This window comes from Schistocerca serialis, chromosome 3, assembly GCF_023864345.2.
Source record: "Schistocerca serialis cubense isolate TAMUIC-IGC-003099 chromosome 3, iqSchSeri2.2, whole genome shotgun sequence".
NCBI lineage: Eukaryota > Metazoa > Arthropoda > Insecta > Orthoptera > Acrididae > Schistocerca > Schistocerca serialis.
In genome coordinates, this window is record NC_064640.1 from 130,323,561 (window position 1) to 130,347,671 (window position 24,111).

The window sequence follows — 24,111 nt, forward strand, 5'->3', positions numbered from 1 at the left end:
TGCTGTTGGCCCACCCTTAGCCTTGATGACAGCTCCCACTGTCGCAGGCATACATTCAATCAGGTGCTGGAAGGTTTCTTGGGGAATGACAGCCCATTCTTCATGGAATTCTGCACTGAGGAGAGGGTGTCAATGTTGGTCAGTGAGGCTTGGCACAAAGTCGGCATTCCAAAACATCCCAAAGGTGTTCAATAGGATTCAGGTCTGGACTCTGTGCAGGCCAGTCCATTACAGGGATGTTATGGTCGTGTAACCACTCCCCCACAGGCCGTGCATTATGAACAGGTACTCAATCGTGTTGAAAGGTGCAATTGCCATCCTCGAATTGCTCTTCAACAGTGGGAAGCAAGAAGGTACTTACAACATCAATGTAGGCCTGTGCTGTGATAGTGCCACACAAAACAACAAGGGGTGGAAGCCCCCTCCATGGAAAATGCAACTACATCATAACACCACTGCCTCCAAATTTTACTGTTGGCACTACACACACTGGCAGATGACATTCACCGAGCATTCGCCAACCCACACCCTGCTGTCAGATCGCCACATTGTGTACTGTCATTTGTCACTCCACACAATGCTTTTCCACTGTTCAGTCATCCAATGTTTACGCTCCTTACGCCAAGTGAGGCGTTGTTTGGCATTTGCCAGCATGATGTGTGCCTTATGAGCAGCCACTCAACCATGAAATCCAAGTTTTCTCATCTCCTGCCTAACTGTCATAGGATCCTGATGCAGTTCGAAATTCCTGTGTGAATGGTCTGGATAGATGTCTGCCTATTACACATTGTGACCGCCTTCAACTGTCGGCGGTCTCTGTCAGTCAACAGATGATGTCAGCCTGTACGCTTTTGTGCTGTACATGTCCCTTCTCATTTCCACTTCACTATCACATTGGAAACGACCTAGGGATGCTTAGGGGTGTGGAAATCTCACATACAGATGTATGACACAAGTGACACCCAATCACGCGTGACGACGTTCGAAGTCTGTGAGTTCCGCGGAGCGCCCCATTCTGCTCTCTCATTAAGTCTAATGACTACTGACATCACTGATATGGAGTACCTGGCAGTAGGTGTCAGCACAATGCACCTAATATGAAAAACTTATGTTTTTGTGGGTGTCCGGATACTTTTGATCACATAGTGTACTTCACAACTTCATCACCAAAACTCCACTTCCATTTCTTGTAATTTCTTCTCATTTATCCTGGAAACTTTCCACAGTTGAGCACCATAGAAAGCAATGTTCTCAACTATAGTTTTATATATCCCGCTTTTCAAATTATTTGGTGGTGTTTGATTCCAAATAATAGAGTTTAGCAGCTTAATTCACACCTTTCCCTTTCCTATTCTATGCTTTATTTCTTTATTGATTCCACCTTTATCCAAAATGATTGTCCATAATTATTTATATTATTGACTACACTTTACTGTGGATCCATCATCCATAACAAGAACCCTTCCTGTACCTCCGACAACAAAGTATTCTGTCTTTGTAAAGTTAATTTTCATGCCCCACTGCTCATATTCTTCTTTAAGCTTTCTTAACATGTATGACACATCCTCATCTTCCTTAGCAAAAGTGACATGATTGTCGGCGAAATATGGGGAGAAAAGGATGTCATCACCTACTCAATTCCCATGTTTTTGCACTTTCTTATCCAATTTTCAAAAATACAGGGAGCACATAATGACCGGGAACACTTTCAATTATCCATTGCACAAGAACCAAACATTATACATATAGCATACATATGTCATTTTGAAAAGAAACCCTGAAAGTATATATATATATATATATATACACACACACACACACACACACACACACACTGCCACAGACTAGTTTGGTAATTTGCCAATAATGAGCGACTACACCATAACACCACTGCCTCTAAATTTTACTGTTGGCGGAAACATGGCAAGTTCAGGTGTGGATCGAGCTTTCTGTGTGTTGGAGTTCGACAAAAAAAAGTATGCTACAGCTGTTCATCAGATATTGAGAACCAAGTACGGTAAGAAGCCACCAACAAGGAAGGCCATTTACCACTGACACAACAAATTCATTACGTCAGGTTGCTTGTGCCCGGCAAAGAGAAGTGGACGTCCCAGTGTGAGTGAAGTGAATGTGGAGGGACATTCATAAGGATTCCAAAGAAATTGGTGTGTTGTGCATCCTGTGAACTCGAAATGGTTCCAGTGACACTGTGAAAGTCCTGCATGTGAAGTTCATGGGTACCTGAACACAGAGCTGCCGCATCGCTGGATCGGCCATGCTACAGAAGGGGACAGCTGTTTCACGAAATGGCCTCCCCGATCACCAGATCTCACTCTGTGTGACTTTTTTCTGTGGGGACACATTAAAGATCTGGTGTATGTACTGCCTCTACCATGTGATGTAGCAGAGCTCCAATAGAGAATACAGGAAGCGACTGTCACAGTCGACGATGCCATGCCGGCATGGCTATGGCAAGAATTCGGTTATCTTATTGACGTGTGCTGAATCACTCATGGTTTGCATATCGAATGTTTGTAAAAATACTTTCAGAGTTTCTTTTCAAAATGCAATCTGTATGACATCTGTACAATGTTTATTCCTTGTGTAAAAAATAATTGAAAGTGTTCCTGGACTTTATGTACATCCTGTATTTTAAAGAGGGTAGGCACTAAGCAGCATCTCTTGCTAACCTTAAGTTTCTGTGAGAGTAACTTCCCAACTTTAACACAACAAGTAAGCTTTGTACATAAGATTTATGAATGTTCTGGTTGTTCCTTGCTTCCCACATTCTACAAAATGGTACATTATTGTAGGCCTTCTGCAAGTCTGTAAAAACCATCTCTCTCCAAGTCACGGGCCAGTTGCTCGCCAGTCACCTGTCTAATGGCGCAGATATTATTGACACAAAACCTTCATGCCTGAAAGCCACTCTTTTCTTCTACTTCCTCAGTTTCTTTCTTACTTCTAGGTTTAAGGGTATTACCATATAGAGTCTGTATAGAATTGAGAACTGTGATGCCTCAGTAAAGCAATCATTGATGCTTCCCTTTTTAAATACATTTGTGATGAACCCTTCTTTAAACTTGATAGGGATTTCCTCTCCACTAAGACAGAGATTAAATGTTCAAACAACATGTTCGGCCTAGTCTTCAATAACTCCATATATACAGCTCCAGAACCTGGTGCTTTGTCATTTTTGAATTGTTTAACTGTACCCTGTACTTCCAGTGTTGTTATCTCCTGGATTTCTGTGTCATGTACATTGCCTGCAAAGGGGCATATATCATGAAATTTGGATCAATCTTCTTAAACAGTTCTTTGTAGTATGTCTTCCCTCTATCTATACTCATCAGCTGTAAGATTATACTACTTCTGTCCTTTATTCATAGCTGTCTTATCATCTTCTTTACTTATTTGTACTTTTAACTTCCTGTGCAGTTATTAATTTCTATACATTTAAAGTCCCACACAGCATTTTTTTGTCTGATTACTGCTTTCTTTGCCCCTCATGTCAGTGTTACATACCTGCTTCTATAATCAGTCTTATTGCTTGTAAGCCATCTGTTATAGGCCTCCATATACTCCTTCACTTTTGCAGCAGTATAATCATCCCACCAATCATTTCAAATTTGCCAGACATGTTCTCAGGTACTCCAAGACTTTCAAAGGCAGCATCATGAGTAGCTCTCACAATTGTCTTATACACTACTTCCACTGTTGTATCATCAGTCTGATGTAGCTTCTCATTCAATCTCAGCTTCTATAAGAAGACAATTGAAGGATCCTGCAGTTAATTTAAATTATACTGTGGTTGGTCCAGTTTCTCTCTATTCTCGTTCGTTATTTGATTTACCAGTTATTCTTCAGCATCTTTCTGTAGCATCACATTTCAAAAGCTTCTGTTCTCTTGTCTGAAATGTTGATTGTCCATAATTCTCTTCATTGCAAGGCTATCCTCCAGACAAATACTTTCAGAAAAGACTGAGTGAAGTGGCACAATGGTTAGCACACACAACTTGCATTTGGGAGGATGATGGTTCAAATCTGTTTCCAGCCATTCAGATTTAGGTTTTCGGTGATTTCCCCAAATTGCCCCAAGTAAATGCCAACATGGTAATTTGAAATGGCATGGCCAATTTCTTTCCCAGTGACCTTGACCTTGACAGTGTGTTAAACTCTAATCTTTCCTCCTTTCTTCCTTCAGAAAAGAATTCCAAACACTTAGATTTAAGATCGATGGTAGCAAATTTCATGAAACATGTTTTTAGGAAATGTCGGTGGTCATAAAAATGATTAAAAACATAACGCAATCTATACTACATAAAACATTTTATTTTAAAAAAAGGGTGACCAGTTTCAACTAATATCTGACCATACTCAGACCATTACATACTCCATACTGACTGCTGGAGCTGGTGGCGTGGAACACTAACTGCTCTTGTCTAGTGTGAAGAACAACTGCTCTGTTTTTAAAATAAAATATTTTATGAGTCTAGAGTGTTTCTATTTTATTTTTAATAACAGATTTCTCTTTCTCAGAAATGCTCTTCTTGCTATTGCCAGTCTGCATTTTATATTCTCCCTACCTTGGCCATCATCAGTTATGTTGCTGCCCATAGTAGAATCTAGAACATTTTCTGAAGTAATATCTTAGGAACTGTATTGTGCCCGATGACCTCTTTTATTGCACATGAATAGATTCCAAGAGCTCTTATTACTTATTTTGATTAGATGCTGTGGTGAGTCAGTCTATTGTGACCGCTGCGCAACGGGAGAGTGAAAGCCACCTGTTGGTGTTTCGAGCACATAACATGGTAAGAAAATTATGTAAGTGGAGCAGAGATGAATGGGCAATCTTTGTTGTGATGATATGGTGACAAATGGTGAAATCCTCTGACATAAGCGACTTTGACAAAGACTAAATTTTTATGGCCCAACAGCTTGGAATGAGCATCTCGGTAATGGCAAAGCTTGTCAGCTGTTAGTTTGCTACTGTTGCGAACATACACAGGAAGTTGTTGATAGTGAAACTACAATTACGTAACGAGATGTTGGTCATCCACACCTCATCACAGGATGTGCAGGCCTCTGACCACCTCGTTCTGTGCTGAGGCATGGAGATCAGGGGCTTGCCCACTCTGTAAAACAGGGTATATGGTGCTCTGTTGCAAATCTGAAGACAGAACACAATGCTGGTGCGAGCGCAAAGGTTTTAGAGCACACGAGCACACCATTCAGTGCACATTCTTGAACATGGGGCTCCACAGCAGATGACCCCCTACATTTTCCCATGTTGACCCATTGGTATTGCCAGTTAAGATTACAGTAGGCATGAGAGCATCAAAATGAGACCATGAATCAGTGGAAATGTGTCGCTTGATAAGATGAATCACATTATTGTTTCTCCAGGTTGACAGTTGTGTCTGGATACACTGTCATCTGTGTGAATGAGTGCTCGCAATATACAGAGCCATGTATAGAGGCCAAAGGTGGCAATATTTCACTATGGGGGACATTCATTTGGGCTCCCATGGAACCTGCAGTACTAATTGGTTTCATCATGAAGGCTGTAGACTATGTAGACATTATTGTGGACCATCTACATCCCTTCATGCATGATGTCTTCTCCAATGGCAATGACGTCTTCCATCAGTATAATTGTTGATATCACAAGGCCAGAATTATGCTACATTGGTTTGAGGAGCAAGATAGTGAACACGCATTGAGGTTTTGTCCACCAATTTCACCTGACTTGAACCCTATGGAACATATCCCGGATACTATCAAGTGCCAGATCCTTGTCCACAAACCACTGGTCTGTAATTTACTGGAATTGCATGATGTGTGTAGACATCAAGTGCTGCATACCTCCAAAAACCTACCAAGGACTTTTCAAATCCATACCATGCATAATCACTGCTGTATTGCATCCAAAAGTAGATCAACATGCTATTAAGCAAGTGGTCAGATTGTTTTGACTCATCGTTGCATTTGGAAGTGCCATCTAAACATCCCGCCTACAAAACCCCTTTCCCCACCCCACCCCCACCCCTTCTCGAAAAGATCACTCTATTGCAGAAATTGACTCTAGCTCTAAATGTCAAAGAATGTAAATTTATCTTTATCATAGAACATGAAAGAACATTATTTATGAGTTGCAAGTGCTCATGTACCTGCATGTGCAAATTATGTGACACTGACACTCATGACAGTATACTTTTAATGAGCTGATGATGTCAGCAAGCTGAAACTGGTCATTGTAGGCTCTATAATAATGTGCAATCAAGATGAACATTTATGAATAATTCATATTATGCCATGATGGCAGGTGGTGCACGTAGCAGGTATTGTGGATCCACGATACCTGCTCCATTCACCAACGCAAGCCATAATGGCGTAACATGGTCTGAAGATGGTCACATTTGGATCAAAACCAGTTACCATCGCCAGTAAATAATTTATGAATAAAGTGCCAAACATGATTGTGGCCTCATTTATAGACTTCATGTCTTCAATTGATAAATTTCATGTGTGTGCTAATAATCTGTGCTGATCAACACTTAGAAGGAGCATACCAAAACCTGTTTAAGATGTGTTAATATCATTCTGCCCTCTTATGTTTCTGTCGTGTAGAGACTGGTTTACAAAAAGTCAGTCTTTCCATCCCCCACTTAGGAATGGGACAAAAAGAAACCTGAATACACATACAATAAAAAGTACTCTATGGTATGCATAGTACAGTGATTTTCAAGCTTTATATGTTGAGCAATGCAGTAATGTGGTGCATACTTCATATACATATGTGCATTGCCGGGTCTGTATGTATCAGTTTAGGGATTTGCATAAAATCTCTACATGTTTTCAAACCAGATTTCCAAAGACTTTGTGTTTATAAAACTAACTAAAATTGTGGAATTGATACTGTTCTTTGTGTCACTAAACTTTTCCTCTCACTGTTCATTTTGTTCACTCCAACTTAAATTCATAAAAAGGATTTATTAAAAAATCCTTCTCCTCTGGATTGTATTATTAATCTCTTACAATAATATATTATTATCTGCAACAGACTGTAATATTTGCACTATAATCCTCATAGACAATTTTCATTTTCAGAATTTGATACTTTAGTATCCGGTGTGATTCAGATACCCCACCTGGCCTGAGTATCGATAGGAAGAACATGTCAGATATACTTCGGCTCCAGAAAGCAGCCATGAATTTCACCCACATGAATGGCAAGCATGTAAGATGCTGCCACCCTCTGACAAGTGTTAACCAGCACACACTGCAGCTTGGCTATTGCAGACCTGTCTCTCACTTAGTCACTGAAACCTATAGTCATGTGCCATGGGATAGTAGACTTTTGACCTTGGCTGATATACATTCATGATTTGGATTGCTCTCTGGATTGTTGTATACACTTAAGAGGACTTTGCTACACTCTGGACGTACTTCGCGATCTCTGCTGTCATTTGTTTCTGGAACAGTCATTTTTGTTGTGACGACCTCCATGTTACCACCAGTGTGTTATCTTAAACTGTGTTGTACTTGCAGAGAGTAGGACAGAAGAGATACCTGATTTTGTTTTGTTACGTTTGGTAATCGTTAGCTACCTGATTCATTGTGAACTTATCTTTTCTTTGAATATTGACAAGTGATTTCCAGTTGTACTAAACAGTACAGTGGTCAAGGAACCTACTGGTATATTTGATTTGGACATGTGTAAAGCTTCCCCCTCCGCCCCTCGCCCTATAGCTGATTAGCCACATGATATGTTTGGTGAAAGAGCTCAGTTTGTGCTCCAGTGTTAGGGTTTTTTCTTTGACTTTGTCTTGCAGTGTTCCATAGTACGATCTTGCTGTAATGGTTAGTAAATTGTTGTTGTAATAAAGAATACTTTGAGGATGTATTAATAATTTTCTCTTTTAGCATAATATTTACTTGACTTACTAGCAAATTTTCACTAGTTATCACCCAGTTTGTTTCTGTGTCTATTCACTGCTGTTTGGGCAGTTGGTGAGTGTGATGCCAACTGCACCCACAGCTGTTTTTTTTACTCTGGGAGTAGTGCTCTTATTCATTTGAAGTACTTGTAATTGACAGTGCCATACACTTTTTCTCATTGGTCTTTCAGAAAAGCATGAAGAGTTTTTCAGTAACATTCAGCATTATTGGTGAGTAGGACAATTGAGGTGCACTGCATCAGCCATTACTGACAAGGGTCCTGTTTCTGCATAATAATAAATTGCTGGATAAATTGCTTAAATTTTTTATGCAAAAGTCATTTTGTTTGCTTACCAGATGTTGCCTGAACAAGTCTTGTTTTGAAGCTTCCTGGCAGATTAAAACTGTGTGCCGGACCGAGACTCGAACTCGGGACCTTTGCCTTACGCGGGCAAGTGCTCTACTGACTGAGCTACCCAAGCATGACTTACACCCCGTCCTCACAGCTTTAATTCCGCCAGTACTTCATCTCCTACCTTCCAAACTTGACAGAAGCTCTCCTGCGAACCTTGCAGAACTAGCACTCCTGGAAGAAAGGATATTGCGGAGACATGGCTTAGCCACAGCCTGGGGATGTTTCTAGAATGAAATTTTCACTCTACAGTGCAGTGTGCGCTGATATGAAACTTCCTGGCAGATTAAAACTGTGTGCTGGACCGAGACTCGAACTCGGGACCTTTGCCTTTCACGGGCAAGTGCTCTACTGACTGAGCTACCCAAGCACGACTCACGCCCCATCCTCACAGCTTTAATTCCACCAGTATCTCGTCTCCTAACTTCCAAACTTCACAGAAGCTTTCCTGACAGTGTTCCTCATACCTAAATTTCTGGCACTGTATGATGAAATTCTGTGAGTGTGACTTAATTTACTGTCAGTGGCACAAAATTTGAAATAAATGGCTGTTTTGAGCCTCTAAGTCCAACAAGAGACATTAACAAGCCCAGTTCTGCATCATATAAATGCAGAGATAATGAAATATGGAATAAGAGTCATAATTATGTTCAGGAATTTGCATGGTCATGTAATTGTGGAATTCTGCAATGTCATAAAGCTGGTAACCATAATTCAAAATAGGGTTGATTGTACTGAAAGTTGTCATTTATGTATTCTCTGTTTTTTTAATTAAAGCTCTTATAAGTGCTATTCCAAATATTCTTATACGGTATATTATGTCTCTAAATGCTTCTATATCAGCACATCTCCCCATGTTTTTCTCATCTATGTTATTATCGTGCCTAGAGGAAAAAATACCCCTTGTGAGCCGAGAAAAACTACACATATCAAAAGTTCATTATTTGTCTATTTCTGCTGTTATTTTTATTTTTCAGCCTTTCCTTTCCTTTCCTTTGTGCAAAACAAACCAGAATTTTCAATAGTTCCTTATCCAAATAAATTTTTCCCTCTCATGTCAAATGTGTTTGATTTTGGTGTTGCTGTGTCATTATATTTCAATAAATGTGCATGCTGGTGTAGCTGGCAAAGTATACCAGGCGTTAAGTTTACTTAAGGTGGACCTCTTTAGTCTTTTAGGAAAACTGTACTTATGTAAATACATAAAACAGAATATTTTATTGTCTTTATTTACATTTTTATTTTAGCATATGTTGTGTTTTAAGTGTTGGGCAAGGAAATTTTATACATTAGTTAGTTAAATATCATAAGTGGGTAAATGATTTATGTGACCTCATCTCTGTTTTTATAGCACATAGTAAATACTAGCAAATAATCCTTCTACAACCACACAGTAATACTAGCAGATTCCCTACTATTTTTCTATGTTGTATGTAGCTTTAGACAGCAACTCAAAGTAAAATAGGCATGAAGTGAATTGTTGCTCTTAATGTCACATTGTATTAGCCTTCATATTGTTGGGAGATGTTTCTAGAAATGACCAGAGATCAAACTTTAGAGTCAAAGTTCTGTGGACAGGCATTTACCCTCTGGATCCCCAAATGAGACAGCAAGTAGGATTGTGTACCGTACGTGAGTTTATCACTATTTGAGATAAACTGAAATAGTAGCTCTTGCACAGTGAACATGGTTTTATAAATACAAGTGTGTGTGGGGCCATGTTTATTATTTTCAGTATTACATTATATAGTCTTCCTAGTTCCATGAATTTTTTATGTTCTCTGTAGCTTTTCAGTGTTTAAACTATTATTTGACATATTTGTCTTCTGTTTCATTGTTACATTTTACAAATGATAAGGGAAACATTTATGCCTCTCAACATCTCAGGTTTTTGATAGTTGACCTGTTTTGCTGCATTGCATTTAGAATTTTTAGTACTTTGTATGCTTTTTACGTAAATTTTTTTAATTTTTATGGTTCATTTCTGTTGTAGGGAAGAAACATGAGAATTTAGCAGCAGTTCTGTGATATATTTCCACTGTTTTGTCATTGGACATCAGCTTTTAAGAAAAAGAAAAAAATCTAATTCCAAAAATATTAGTGGTTTGGACAATGCTCACATTGTAAAGTGTCACATTTAGAAGTCATCAACTGATAATTTTTGTCAAAACTGATGTGGTTTCAGGCAATGAAATGACATATTGTCCAGTACATTATTTTGTTTTATTTTCATTTGTTAATTAGGTATAACTGTAATTTGAACTTGAGTTTGTTTGGTAGAGCCACCATCACTTGAAAGTCATGTAATTTATGTAACATGCAGAAATAGTGAGAAATTTAAAATTAAGTGTACACTCAAAATATTCCAAAGAAAAATGGTGTCGTACTTATAGCAGGAAGTACAAGAAAAGCTCTAATTAAAACTTGTTTATTAATTGTTGGATTCTACTTAAATTTAATGTGCACTGTTTGGTTGTAATTACCTAAATACTTCTGGATACAGTTTACCTTACTTAATGTGTTGTGTCAAACTGATTAAATTTCAATAATAAGTTGTACATGTGACTTAGGAGTCTGTATGATGAAATATGTTGAGTGATACTGTTTTCAATTATTCAGAAATTTATATGAATATCACTGCTTGTGAACAAGATATTAAATTAATCAAGAAGAGTCTGTTGAAAATAATGTTTAGTGTTAAGTGCAAGAGGTGGTCATACCACCATACTGTAAGTTAATTTGCTTTTTGTTTCAGTAAATATTTGAATGTTCATAGCATATCTTTTCTGAACATGTTAGAATGAAGGTTCAGAGGAATAGTTATGAGATTCAGATTTTAGTAGGGGCAGGAGTTTTATTTGCTTTTTGAGTCTTACCTGATACACAGTCCTGCAATGCAAAATCTGGCATTTGAGTTTCCCAGAGCCTTGTCAGATATAGTTGCTTACTTTGAGTCTTGCACCTGATGTGTTGGGATTTCCTAATCTGCATAAAGTGGACTGTAGGGGAGTTACACAGGACATACTTAAGTTGTGCCTACTACATTCATTTGGGGTTACGGAATTTCCCTTGACTCTCTATTTGCTTTAGGTAGTCTCCCAGCCCAGGTACCATGCTACAAGAAGTCATGGCACCAGGCAGCTCTTTCAGAGAAGTACTATTGGGGGGATGACCAATATGAGTGTTTGCATTCTCCTCCAGATGTTGTGTTTGATGGAAAAGGTGGACTAGGCAGGATTAATTAAAGCTAAAAAACGTCCTTTGTCAATCTTGTTTCCACTACATGTAATAAGTGCATTCAAAATATTAAAAAGATACAAGGGGAAACCAATCAAAAGTGATCATAGAAGTTTACATCAATGGTACACACCTGACCTCAAAAAATTAAGAACACGTCACTAATCTTTATAACAGATCAAAGAACAGTGAAGAAGATGTACTTCAGTACTTTCAACTATAGAAGAGGTACAGATCAGAAATTATAAAACAGAGACAGATGGAAAATGATAATTGTATGCAGCAATCACAAAACAAATGCAAGGCTGCTTGGAACATTATCAAATTATCTTGGTAATACTAACAGAACTGCATATGATATGACCAGTATCACACCTGATGAAATGAATAACTTCTTTATTAATTCTGGTAACAAAGAACACCCAGCTCTTAATAAACATCTCTGGGTGGGTGGGGGGGGGGGGGGTGTGGAGGGGGGGGGGGGAAGAGATATTCGTATTGCACAACAAACCTGCAATATCTACATACCTAGATTCACTGCCTGCGGACAATACTGTGCCCATTACAACTCCATCCAACACCCCCAGTATAATATGTTCATTTCTTTGTTTAACCTTTGCAGAGAAACAACAGCCTTTCTTCCATATACTGGTGTCCTGTTAGGATCGACTGTACTAAGGAAAATGATACAGTGAACTCATATTCTGCTTTAGATTGTTTGAGGGCAATGTAAAAACTGATTTGGGCTTCTGCAAGTCAGAATTTTACTACATCTCTTGCCAAGCAGTCTGTCATACACATGGTAAGCTGTCTGAATTGTGGAAAAACATTGCACTGGACATGAGCAGCACATAAGTTTAGGATTTACAGACAGTATCAGTAAAGATTGTGATGCTGACCACGGTCTCCTAAAAAAAAAAAATTAAAAATAAACATAATACCAGAAAATGAGAGTAAAAAAAGCAAATTTCAACCAACAATACATATATAGAAACAGTTAGGATCCAAGAGCTGGAATATGAAGCTTCGACAGAATGCTGGTTCGTAACTGCGCTAGCCTCCTGGCATCAGTCCACAACTTACCTGATGATAACAAATCGGTCTGAAGTCCAAATATTTTAAAAGTTTGCCGCAATGATTCACCTGAGAATGTTTCAATCTGCTCTGTTGTAACTTGGAGGTATAAGTGACCTAGTCACTAGTCATAACATTACAGGTATTTCGCTGCACTCATTGTACACTTCTTTCTGTTTAACATAGTGGTGATGTGACTACATTTCTTTTGGAAGAGACTTTTTTTCAAATCGTAGACTGAGAGTATTGACATCTGGAAAACAGCAGTGCATTTAACTGTATTGACGTAGATACTGTGTACATTTTTTATCGCTGTTGGAGATTGTTATATACGCAAATTCCAAGGCATACTGTTAATGAGTAAATGGTAGCAGAAGGCAAGATCATTATATTAATGATTCACTTGGGGTAGATTATGAAGAAGTTAATGACACAGTCATTCAGTTTTCATTCAGGTATGTACTGCCATTGTTAACAATGATATTGACATGAAAATCTGCTGACAAGGAGTGTAGGTGCCCTCATACCTGCTTCGGTCAGAAGAGTGGATGTGGATCCGTATTACATTTAGGAAGTGTGAAAGATTGTAGAGAGTGATGGTATGAAGGGGAACACTGCTACTAGACATACACATGTATCTAACTAATGAAAGCAGTCTGATGGTAAGACTAGACCTGTAACTTCCAGGACTGATGACCTCAGAAGTTAAGTCCCATAGTGCTCAGAGCCATTTGTAACTTCCAGGCAGATTCAAGTCCTGTACCAGACTGGAACTCAATCCAAAAACTTTCCTTTTACAGGCAGTGTTCTTACCAGTCGAGTTATCTGAGCATGACTCACAGTCTGTCCTTCAAAGCTTCACTACTTCCAGTCCCTCCCCCCAACTTTTGAAACTCTTACTTCCTTAAGTGCTCATTCAAAATGGTATGCAGGAGAGCTTCTGTGAAGTTTGGGAAGTAGAGGAGAGGTACTGGCAGAGGTAAAGCTGAAGCTGTACGATCAGAGTTTGTAAAGAACCAAGATTTCGACCAGTTAGAAAAAGTGGACTGTTTGATCTCACTTTTAGTAGTGAAGTATTTGTTGCCATCTTAATTTTACAATATGCAATGTATGGGTTTTGTGGAAGAATTTGATACACTGGAGCATTTTCAACTATTATATTTTTCTTATTTGAAACTAATGAGAACATTTTTGTAAGCTACAACTTGTGAACATAAAATCCCAGAAAAATAGTCATCCTGTCAGTTTCACTTTAAAAATAGAGAATGGTAAATGGGAACATAGTTTTAAAGAAATTGTTGCCAAAAATAATGTAAGCTTGATAATTTAAGTTGCTCAAGTAACAACAAATACCATGTGTACTTACAAAATCTTGAAATTCTATTTGCATTGTTGCAAACTGTAATTTATTATTCATTAGGTAAATCATCTTTCTTTTATGAAAATGTTAACTTCACCAAAAACATTTTTATTTGATACAAAATCATAATATGTAAATAAAATTACATAGATATAACATACTGGAAACTTCAATTTTTGATTCATTGTTGTTTTATATACTTTTTGTAACTATTTTTGCTCTAAGTTTTTTCTGCTAATAAAAACACGTAGTTTTGTCTACGTTTTCACTGATAAGGAAACCAGATGTTAACATAATAATTAGTATATAAAGCTCAGTCTGCATTGCCAATGAACTCTTGAATGCCTGTGCCTTAGAGGCTAAAAGACATGCCTAAACTATGTGTGTTTATTTTTGTGTATTTTGTAAAGAAAAAATTTTTGTAATACTTTCCTTAAACAGTTATCATTGACTGTTTAGGTTCACTTTTACTACTAATTATAAAGTTTCTGTTCAATTTTCATACTTCCAATAGCAATATAATTCATCATTTCACCATTACTTCACTTTTCTGACAGGGCTCTAACTCAGCTGATTAATTTTACTGTCTTATTTCTGTTCTAATTAGCAGCTTATTATCATATCACTGTTGTTACTCATCATTCGAACCATTCAAAGTGTACACTTTGTTTTTATTTTGTTTGTCGTCTTTACAATACTGTTGCATACAGATTATTCTAGCTCTGTTTAGTGAGGTTCTGTTCCTGATACCAGTCAGCTGTTTAATGACCACTGCCAAAGTCTACTGGCCTTGGCCTCCCCTCTCCCTTAATAGACATGCTCCTTTCACTTCTGGGAACCTCTGTTCCCCTTTTGCAGAGTGCCCCGCGATGCAGTGTCCCCGCACCCTCACTAGCCCAGCCCAGCCCTACAGTGGCATCCTTGCAAGCTTTGCAAGTGAGCACACTAAGCTCCATATTACACACCCAAATGTCCAGTCTCTGGCAAATCATCTCGACAAGTTCCATCACATATTTCAAGACATAGACAGCCATCTAATACTTCTGTGGGACACCTGGCTCAAACCAAGTATTCCCACAAGTTCAATAAATCTAGACGGTTACATCTTTGTTAGGCACGAAAGATGAGGAGGTGGAGTAGGGGTTTACATATGCCTTGATTTATCACGTACTGTGTTACACATCCAACAATAATGAAAATAAGCAAGTGGAATATATGTTCATAGGGATACAATCCCTTAATAGGAAGTGCTTAATGCGTGTCCTCTACAAACATCCTAAAGTTCAAAACTGGTCTTTCAAGTCTCAAACTGAAGCATGAGCATAGAATTATACCTGTTGACACTAACAAATTTTCTATACGATAGTCCTTTCAGTATGAAATTTAAGCCAATGCTTTCTTCTTAAAATGTGTCGCTACTTCAGCCTGTTCCTATCCATCATACGAACAGTAGTCATGCTCTCATAGATACATTTGCAATGAAATCCCCAGGCTGAGTAATTTATATGTCTCAAATATCTGCACCTGGCATGTCCAGCCATGACATACTCTCTAGAATGTCCAGAAAGAGACTGCAATTTACTACTTACCAAGATTTCAGACTGTGAGGCAAACAGAGGAGCTACTTGATTGAGAAGTAGTGGTTCCAGTCTCTCAAACTGACATACAGCTGGGAGAGCGGTGTGGGTCTCGGGTTCAATTCTCGGCGGAGTCAGGGATTTTCACCTGCCTCGAGATGACTGGACGTTTGTGTTGTCCTTATCATTCATGAAAGTGGTAAGATTGGACTGAGCAAAGGTTGGGAATTTGTATGGGCGCTGATAACTTAGCAGTTGAGTGCCCTACAAACTAATCATCATCCATATCCGCATCCAGTGATGCCTATGAGCTGAGGATGACTTGGCGGCTGGTCAGTACCTTGGGCCTTCATGGCCTGTTTGGGAGGAATTTAGTTTTAGAGTTTTCAGACTCATTAATTCGTCTGTTCTTGCAAGTAAGGTACAATAAATAGTTTGGGGGACATCCTCTATTCCTTTCTCAGTCATAAACAAAAAACTCCATGGGTCTACTTACAAACTTACTCAACTATATGACAAGTGGGCTCCCCTGACGAGCAGAAAAATAAGAAAGAAACGTGCACCTTGGTTAACTGAGTAACTAAACCAGCTTTTGATTCTCAGAGGTCCTGCATATTGGACATACAAACTAAGTCCCGCATCTGAAAATCATATTGCTTACAAGCAATAGTGTATTCCCATACATTAATCAAGAACAGAAATAGCCCAGCTGTCCTGTGGAAAAACCTGCATGGTCTTGGTACAGGCAAAGTAAAAGCTGCAGCTGATCCCATTGTCGCAGTTGAACTGAAGCAGTACTTCATGTTACCTACAGTCACAATTGAACCACATACGAAATAGACACATGTTGATTACTTGTGGTTTTGTGGGATTTAAGGGACCAGACTGCTACAGTCATCGGTCCATTGATTACTTCATGAGGTTAAATGACTGTAGCAACAAAAAATTCTATCTGAAGCATGTTTCTTGCAATACTGTCATGCATGTCAGACCAGCATCTACAGGACGTGATGGCATCACAGTACAAATGATGAATATTATTATTGACCCATGACTGTCCACTATAACAGATATCTTCAAACACTCCTTGACCACAAGTGTTTTTCCTGAGTTCTGGAAACAGCCCCTTAATACCTGAATAAATTGCTACCAGAAAGAAAAATCAAAAATCATATTTTGTAACCAGTAATGAAATATTACAGAGTACATAAGGTCAAATGTAAGATGTGTTGTACCTCTCAGATATAATCAGGTATATCACATATTTGCGACAACAGGCATTTGAGAAATTGAATACTCACAGGAAATCACTTAGTAAAAGATATTTATTTAACATTTTGATGTTACATTGATAGAATTTCTGGTGGCATACATTTCAAATAACAACATAGTCTTATTTGTGAAATTCTGGGATGAATATTAAACGTACTACATACAAAAACTAGTTGCCCTGTAGAATTTGATATTTTATCTCTTTGCCTTGTGTCAGTAATCTGAGGCTAATGACCTAGGTAGACTTACTGGGACCAGTGTTCGTGGACCTTGATGATGTTGTGGTAGTTCTGCCTTTATACAGGCTGAAGCCTACCTTTTTTTCCTTCAGTTCAAGCATATCATATATTGTGTATTATGGGGAAATCTGAAACTGTCACAGCCCAGGGTGCATACGACCCAGGACAACCGGGAATTGTTTCATCCGGGAGAAAACTGGGAAAAACCCGGGAATTTTTCGGAATTCCGGGAATTTTTCATTGTTTTAGCTTTCAGTTAAATGTTTGTAATTTTGACTGCAGAATTGATTCTCTAGCAAAGAATGTTATTGTATTCTGCTAGTGGAGAATGATACTGCAGCAATAAAACATACATAAGAGGGAAAAAAATTAAACTTTAGTGGCAAAGGAAATATGCAATTTACAACAACAAAATACCGTGCACGCACAAGCGTCTGCAAATAGCAAAAATATGTCAAAGGTCTTAGGGCGCAGACTGTGATTCTTCGTAACAATAAACTGCTTGCTATGAGCATGATGTCACAACTGTTCACATAAGGTTCGTTTGACCAATTGCCAGCGGTCTGTTGCGCATGCGCATTTGACTCGCGTATGAGCAATACCTTCTCCCGCTACTTGAAGTTTGGCTGTTAGCTGTATCGGTAGTAGCAGCAAGCAGCCAGATGCAAACGAGAAAAATTTTTCTCGCGCGCCCTAGCTGGCAGATTCACGCTTGCACAGAGTTGTCTGAGTTGTAGTGGGGAGGGGGTTAACCTCCACGTGACCCGTGTTTACGTTCAGTGATTTCGCTGCTTTTCTTCGTGTGCAGCTCCCACGTCAAATGAAAACAAAACGGATTTCTGTGGCCGGGAGCTGTCAAGTGAATTAAAATACATCCACATAATTACGGAGGGCAAAAATATATTATTAATTTCAGTTTTCTGATTTTATTTTATTTCCAAGTTAGTAGCAGTCAAGCATTAATCGCCTTGCAGAACAGTGAAGTTATTTTTGCAAGTTTGCTAAAGAAATTTGGCTTTATTAATCTTTCCGCCGAGGCAATCATTTTATTTGAAACGAAGTGTTTCATTCAACAGCATTGGCTAGTTCCAACTGTTCGCTGAATTTCAAGTGCACGTTATCATCTTCTGCCATATATGGCATTATGCTATAATAAAGAACCAAAAATGAGATCCTAGAGTACTGGTACTCCTAGAAAATGTCCATCCCAAAAACCACACTGAAAAGCTTAATATCAGATGGGACCGACTTCATTGTGAATCTGGAAAAAGCCAATTTGCACTTCAAGCCGAATTATGCATTTTAGTATGGTTTACGAAATTCCGATCCTCTTTGGAGTATCCTCTGATGCACTGTTCCTTTTATTGTGTAATGTAAGCTTTCTTAGTGCTTTATACACACGAACATATGGGCTTCATACGCCACTGCAGTTGCACACGCACAATAATGCCTGTTTTCTGGCTCTCTCTGGCAACCGGTAAATTGAACCTATTTCTAACAGTCTTCGGATAGTATTGCGAACGGTGGTTAGAAAAGCGTTACTTTCAAAGTAAATTTCTTTTTACGCAAGATGAGTTATGTTACGAGTGAGAAAGTGGGATGGATATCTAAATCACAGAGCGTTGGTAACTGAACAGTTTGAGGACCAGCCACTTACAAGAATTTCGAGCCGAGACATTTATGTCATAATTTTAAATTTACTGGCACATTTGTGTGATGTGTCTTAAAGTATAACACACGCAAAGAAGATAAATATTACATGTGAAAGCGTAGCGTCTGTTGTAGCATGTTAATCTTAGAGACTAACGTATGTAAAAGCTTAGCTTTTCTTGTAGATATACGGTACTGTGTACATTAATGTAAACCGTTAACTTTTCCTCTTGCGTGTTCGTGCTATGTAACCAGTGATCTTGCTATTGGCTGACTATAACACGTGTCCTATGCTCTGAATAGCTGCTGTCATCGGCTGACGAGATCTCGTGGTTTGAGATATGACTCGCTTACAAAAGGACATCACAACCTCGGTTTCAACGCTCCGGAAACTAATGCGCAGTGTTTGGTGCAATTTGAATTTATAGTTTCGTAATACGAAAATATGCAGCGTATATGTTGCTGCAAATCAAAGGTCTTTCCAAAACTTCTCTCACTTTTTTTTTTTTTTTCTTTTTTAAGTCTCTCCAAAACTTCTTTGCCCCGTCTTTTCCTTTTTTTCCTGGTAGTTCTAAGCTATTGTATAAAACGTTAACCATTCAAAGGATTGATAAGTTTTACAGTTCCGAGGGAAAATCTACGGAAAACCTACTGTCACTTAGGACAGAAAAAGTGTATTTTCGCCCGCGAAAAAGCATATTTTTTAAACGGGATATCCGGGAGAAATCCGGGAATTTTTTTTCCTTGTCCCCGTATACACCCTGCAGCCACTCTCTGTAAGTGGTAACAAGCTTTGAAATATCAATGTGCATTTCATGGAGCATAAAACCTTGGGGGTCCTTCGATAAGAAAATAAAAGCCTCAGGGTATTAGCAATTCATTAGAATTTCCACATCACCTTAAAAGTGAAATGTTACGAGTCAAAACAGTGTTTATTTTTTTTAAACAGTCTCAGTCCTTCACAAAAGCTGGGAACAAGACAAGAACGTTCACCTGATTAGACTGAATCAGATTCCATATCAAGATTCACTTTATCAAAAAAGTTTCATATATTGAATACAAATGTCTGTTTCAATTAGAAATTAAATAAATAAAACATACACTTTATGTGGTTAGGGTGTATAAAATCCATTTTCATGAATAAAATTTAATGCTGCGACCACTCCATTGGTAAAATTCTCTTAACACTGATATGATACCTGTGTGCAAGCTGAATGCCAGGACAGTATAAATCACCCAGTCCCTGTGTCTGCTTTGAGCCAGAACTGATAGAGTGGTATGATGCACTATGGCTTGGCAGAATAGCACATAAGACCTGCTCATGAGGTCACCAAATATGATTGTGACATCATTCAATTGGTTTACATCTGCAATGTTCAGGTGTGAAACTTATGTATCTGCCCCACAACAGTATGCAGGGTAATGTAGTCATGGAGTCTTAGTTGTACTGAACTGTAAACCTGAGGATGAGAGACATCATTTTTAATATTTTTGTAGCTCAAAGGTTTGGTTGTATTGAATATTAAAATTGCCATTAACCTCATACACAGCTGCTACCACTAATAATGGATAAAGCTAAAAAGAACTGCATATGTTATTACTAATGAAAATTTGTGTCAGAAGAGACTCAGAGCCAGATTCGCTGCTTTTCAAATTTTCATTGATACTGTTGATTCCACTCTTAGTTTCAGAACACTACTACCGTAGGTTCTCTCTCGCAGTATGTGGGAGTAGTGGTAATGAGGGAACAAAGTTGATGGAGGAATATGACTTACACTGGTACATAGGATATATGTCAGTTCACGGAAATGATATTAATGGAAAAACTGCCTGTAATAACTGTAATTATTCGTGGAAATCTGCTTTCCAGGTGAGTAATATAGGTAACTATCGACAGTCACATGGTAAACATCGCCAAGATAAAAAAGAAGCAATGAAAAAACAAGAAACCTAAAAACTCGTCTTGCAAGAGGCCTACTACAAAAAGAGTGCCATGTTGCATTAATAATAGATATGTGGCTGCAGTGGGTAGATAGCCAAAGACAAAGAAGTGTAATTTTGACAATGACTGTATTTCTTTTCCCAGACAATAAATAATTTCAAAAACATACTTTTGACCATAGAAACAGTACGGAAAGCATCTGATGATTTGTTTACACTCAAGTGGACATAAACTCATAATTGGATCCTTCTAATGACCTCCAGATGCACCTCCAAATGTATCCAAAAACTTTAGAAAAAAAACAAATTTCAGTAGTACATAAGTTTCCCAATCACATTGTTATTGAGGAGACTTCAATTGTGGCTGTGACAAGACATCCTGCAAAACACTATAAAATGGATTCTCTGAGAACTACCTAGAACAGATTTCTCGGAAGTCCACTTATGATGGAAATATCTAACAGCAACCAATAGACCTGAACCCTTTGAGGATGTCTACATAGAAACTGGTACCCGTGGCCATGAGGCAACTGTAGCTACAATGATTACTAAAGTACACAGGGCAACTAACACAAGTAGAAGGGTTATATTTTCAACAAACTAGGTAAAAGGGGCATGCAGTAATGTAGCACCTCAGTAATAACTTGAAACATTTAGCTCCAGAGAGGAGCATGTAAGAGGAACATGGCACAGGTTTACAAGAGTAGTTCACCGTACATTTGATAGATATGCACCCAGCAGAATAGTTCATGATGCGAGAGACCCTCCATGGCATACAGTCTCTGTAAAGAAACAGACTACTATACAATAGATATAAAACAGACCATAGGGTTAGAGATAAGGAGATGCTGAATGATACATGTTTGGCACTCTAGAGGCAATGTGTGAAACCTTGAACAACTACTGTAGCTTATTATTATCTGTCACAAAACCCCACGAAATTTTGGTCATGTGTAAAGGCTGTTAGTAGTATGAAAGTTAATGTCTAGATACTCACGGATGAAACGGGGATTGAAATAGAGGTTAGCAAAGCAAAAGCAGAAACTCGCATTTCAAATGCTCCTTCGCAAATGAAAATCAATAGGTACTGCCCTAATTTAGTTCTCGCTCATCTTCAAAGATAAATGATATAGATGTTAGCATCAGTAGTGTTGATAAACAGCTGAAATCGCTAAAATTGAACAAAGCTCCAGGCCCCAATGGAATCCCTATCGGATCCTCTATCAAATTTGTGCCTGATCTATCTCCTCTTTTAACTATAATCTAGTATAGGTCCCTCGAACAAAAAAACTCTGCCCAGTAGTTGGAAGATAGCGCAGGTCACACCTGCTTACAAGAGTAGTAGTTAAAGTGATGGTACCATCTAGTATCCTTATCATCCATTTGCTGTAGATTCTTAGAACATAATGAGCTACCTCAAACAGAATGGCTGCCTCCATGCCAACCAGCATAGATTCCGAAAACATCAATCATGTGAAACCCAACTCGCACTTTTCCAACATGACATGCTGAAACCCACTTATCAACGCAGTCAAGTAAATGCAGTATATTTCAGAAACGTATTTGACTCCATAGCACATCTACATCATACTCCAGCACAAAACAGTGTGTGGTGGAGGGTACTTGTGATGCCTCCTTCCCTATTTCACTTGCAAATGGCATGTGGGAAGAATGATTGTCAGTAAGCCCCTGTATTATTAGCTCTAGTTTTTCAAATTTTCTCCTCGTGGTCATTTGTGACATGTATGTGAGTGGAAGTAATACTCTGAGGTGACTAAAGTCATGGGACAGCTGTATGGAGATGGCAGTAGTATCGTGTACAGGAAGCATTAAAGGGTAGTGCATTGACAGAGCTGTCATTTGTACTCAAGTGCTTCAGGTGAATTGTTATCGACATGACTATGACCACACGACAGGAACAAATAGACTCTGAACGTGAAATGGTAGTTGGAGCTAGACACATGGGACATTCATTAACAAATTCAATATTCTGAGATACACAGTTTCAAGAATGAATCAAGAATACCAAATTTCAGGTATTACCCTTCACCACAGACAACGCAGTGGCCGACAGCCTTCACTTAATGAGAGAGTAGCGGCATTTGCCTAGAGTTGTCAGTGTAAACAGACAATCAACACTGCGCCAATAACAGCAAAAATCAACATGGGGCACATGACGATCGCATCCTTTAGGACAGTGCAGCGAAATTTGGCGTTAATGGGGTATGGCAGCAGGTGATTGATGTGAGTGCCTTTGGTAATAGCACGACATCGGCTGTAGCGCCTCTCCTAGGCTTGTGACTATATATATGTTGGACCCTAGGCGACTGGAAAACCCTGGCATGGTCAGATAAGTCCTGATTTCAGTTGGTAAGAACTCATTATAGAGTTCGAGTGTGGCACAGACCCCTCAAAGCCATGGACCCAAGTTGTCAGCAAGCCACTGCGCAAGCTGGTAGTGGCTCCATAATGGTGTGGGCTGTGTTTACATGGAATCGACTGCGTCCTCTGATCCAGATGAACTGACTGTTGACTGGAAATGGTTCTGTTCAACTACTTGGATACCATTTGAAGCCATTCATGGACGTCGTGTTCCCAAACAATAGTGGGAATTTTTATGGATGACAATCCACCATGTCACCAGCCCACAGTTGTTTGCAATTGGTTTGAACAACATGCTGGACAATTTTAAGTGAATGGTTTGGCCACCCAGATCGCCTGACATGAATCCCATCGAACATTTTTGTGACATAATCGAGAGATCAATTTGTGCACAAAATCTCTCACCGGCAACGCTATCGCATTGTGGATGACAATAGAGGCAGGATGGCTCAGTATTTCTACAGGGGACTATCAATGACGTGTTGAGTCCATGCCATGTCGAGTTGCTGTCCTACGCTGGGCAAAGGGAGGCCCAACACGATATTAGGAGGTGTCCATGACTTTCGTCACCTCATTGTATGTTGTCCGACTCTTCTCAGAGAGTATTGTCTCGAAATTTCACTCGTAAACCTCTCCATGATCCACACCACCTCTCTTTTAATGTCTGCACTGGAGTTTGTTGAGCATCCGCCGACTAGACAATCCCATGATAAACCCACCAGTCTTCGTTGGATCTTCTCTATCTCTTCTATCATTCCTATCAGAAAAGTATCCCAAACTGATAAACAGTACTCTACTACAATCAGTCAAACTAGCGCATTGTTAGCCACTCCCTTCGTGGATGAGTTACATAGATTCTTCCTATGAATCTCACTCTAGCATCAGGATCCTACTATTTGTTTTATGTGGTCATTCCACTTAAAGTCGCCCTGGATATTTACCCCTAGATATGTTACTGCAGATACTTTATCCAGCAAGTTGTCATCAATAGTGTAGTTTTACAGCAGTGGATTTATTTTCCTA

The 24,111-nt window shown here is 38.8% G+C and overlaps 1 protein-coding gene across 4 annotated transcripts in view; it reads left to right on the forward strand.

The window, feature by feature from the left end:
• LOC126469828 (probable 28S ribosomal protein S6, mitochondrial) overlaps positions 1-24,111 on the forward strand; it is a 525,346-nt gene that overhangs the window by 165,953 nt on the left and 335,282 nt on the right. Inside the window, exon 5 of one of the 4 annotated variants that reach the window (XM_050097118.1) lies at positions 10,350-10,460. The exons of the other annotated variants lie outside the window; for them this stretch is intronic. The gene's annotated coding sequence lies outside the window, so the exon portion shown is untranslated. Of the gene's footprint in view, positions 1-10,349; positions 10,461-24,111 lie in introns of those variants that run through there. 4 annotated transcript variants of the gene reach the window in all.